The 2,640-nt window shown below is 32.4% G+C and overlaps 1 protein-coding gene across 2 annotated transcripts in view; it reads right to left on the bottom strand.

Moving 5' to 3' along the window:
* LOC108968019 (flotillin-2) overlaps nucleotides 1-2,640 on the bottom strand; it is a 402,447-nt gene that overhangs the window by 116,320 nt on the left and 283,487 nt on the right. The window lies entirely within an intron of this gene.

Genomic DNA, 2,640 nt, shown 5'->3' with positions numbered 1-2,640 from the left:
TAATAATAATTTTTTTTTTTAATTCGCTTTTTCGATAGAATATATTTCCGCAAACATCCTGTGAAATCGTGAAGCTCATATCTTGATAATTTTCAAAGATCGTAGTTCATTGTATAGGAAATAACTTTAAGTTTAATAAATCTTTCAAAATCTTTTGTTTCAGGTACTCATTCGGCCGGAGGCGTGCTGGCAGTTGGGGCACTTTTTTTTTGGCACCTCCAAAGACAGCCCATAACTCCGTTATTTTTCAACATATTTGTAAAAAAAAATCTTAAAATATAGCTGAAAATATGCCTTATTACGTTCAAAGAATTTCGAAATATTCAATCACGTACTTTCTCTTAAAATAATTCACGAAAATCGCCTAGTTTTTCATGCGTCACACTGGTATATGTAGCTCCTTAAGGCTGCTTTCAAGCAAAACATTTTATTACCAAATTGTAAAAACTAGAGTAGAGAAATAATCTGCATGAATATTTTTAAAGTTTAGAATTTTCTTAGAAATAAAAGAGATAAGAGATTTAAAAATGGCTTATACCTGCAACGCAGGCTCGCTACCAAGCAAAAACTCCTTGTTCAAAAAAATAATTAAAACTACGCATATTTGTATTATAAAAATAATAAGTGTATTTTAGGTTGTAATTAGTGCAAATTTAGTGTGTAATTGCAGTAATATTTTTGAAATTTTTCTAGACAATGTTCACATGTGTTGATTAACCTCGCACATGAGTTATTTGAACAATTACGGGCTTATCTTTAATCTAGCAGCCAGCTGTGCGGAAGGCAAAAACTGATTTCTCAATTATCATTTTAATATACTAAATTAATTTGGCTTTGGCTATACGAAAATACATTAATGCTCCATATAATTGTTTTTGATTTATATGTAAATCATGCGTGAATTCCTGCAAAAAATGTTGATGTTCACACTTTTAAATGAGAAATTGTTCAAATCGAACGACATTGTTACCGATCTTGACGAATCAGTCAAATATTCTCTTGAATTTTTTGAACTCGCCGGCTTACGAATACGGCCTACGAATGCAACCACATATTGAAATTGAAGATATTTCACATTAAAGAATAAGGAAATTGATTTATTATTTGTGACTTCATAATTTGTTTAATATCCTAATAGCTTAAAATGTCATGCAGAGCAACGTATATGTATGTGTATATATTAGGGTGAGTAAATTTTTTTTTTGTCATTTGGTACACTGAAAAATAGGTTCCTAGACACCTCTAAGGAAGCCCCTCCAAGAATGAGTCTTAAATTTTTTTTTTAATCACCCTAATATATATATACATATATATATATATATTTTTTTTTTTGTAAACAGTGATAAGGTTTAGTTCATGAGATTGTGTGAAATTTTCCATTAAGTCCTAGCAAACCTGACGTCTTTAATACTATTTAGATTAGATTAACCTAGGTTAGTAGTAGTACAACTTTTTTACTTTTAAACGACACTGGTCTGCAAAGAAACCCTTCTACAAAAAATTGTGCATACCTACATATGGGCATAGGTACATATATGTGACCTGGTCTACGGAATGGGGGAAATCCAAAAAATCAATTTCCACTTTTTAGTTGATTCGGATGGAAGATGAGATGCTTTTTTTTTAACAGCTGTATCCCAGAAAACTAGTTTTCGCACGCTAGCTCCCTTTTCGTAGACCAGGTCACATATATGAACCGAGTTAAAATCCAAAGAGGTGCATTCTTTCAATATCTGACGGATGAAGTTTTTAATTTAAAGTTGAATAAAACAGAAAAAAAGTAGGATGGCCTTAATAAAAATGATGCTTTTCTCGGAAATGCAAAAGCTGAAAACTTTCATGTAAACTTTACTCCCTGCCTTTAAAAATGGAAATGGTTAATATTAATTTTTTGGGCTCGCACGTAAATTAAAAATGTAGGAGTCCATATTATGCAATTTAAAACAGTCTACAATGGGAAATGGTCTGCAGCAAAGCTTCTTGATTTTTGATGGTCGAAAAACTTGAGCAATATTTATGATATCTTAATAAAACTTGGTGCCTTGGCATTGTTGTGGCACCACACACACTTAAACGAAATCCCATATCAGGAGTTCTACTCGGCCGATTTTACTAGATCCTACATTACAGTGCAAAAATATGCGAAATAAGAACAGAAAACAAGCCACCTTCCTTATTAAGCAATTTTAAATTCCATCTGATTCTGTCACTTCCCAGTTTACAAATCGAGAACTAATCAATTATCCAGATAAAACTTTGCGCGAATAGTGCCTGGAGGTGTGCCACCTTATGACCCAAAAGTGTCCAAGTGGGATCAAAACTATTCCAGCCTCCAGATACCAAATATATAGATGCTAGTTCCCATTGGGAATTTTTTATTGATAGTCTAAGTTAAGCTATAAGACATATTAAAGAAGTTCGGTGAGAACCTTTTTCTGTAAAACAATGTGCTTTTCACGTAGATCTGTAGACCCTACTTTATACGCAATACAAAACTTTAGGTTGGAGCAAGTATGCAGTTTTGTTGACTTGGGAGTARCTATRGACCCCAAACTCAATTTTAATCTTCACACATCTTCCATGGTTTTTAAAGCTAAAGGTGCTCTAAGTTTTGTTAAACTTTGGTCTAAAGAATTTAGA

Source organism: Bactrocera latifrons, unplaced genomic scaffold, assembly GCF_001853355.1.
Source record: "Bactrocera latifrons isolate USDA-ARS-PBARC rearing strain unplaced genomic scaffold, ASM185335v1 scaffold_20, whole genome shotgun sequence".
Lineage (NCBI taxonomy): Eukaryota > Metazoa > Arthropoda > Insecta > Diptera > Tephritidae > Bactrocera > Bactrocera latifrons.
Note: the sequence above shows the minus strand (reverse complement) of the source record. Positions and strands in the feature narration are given on the sequence as shown.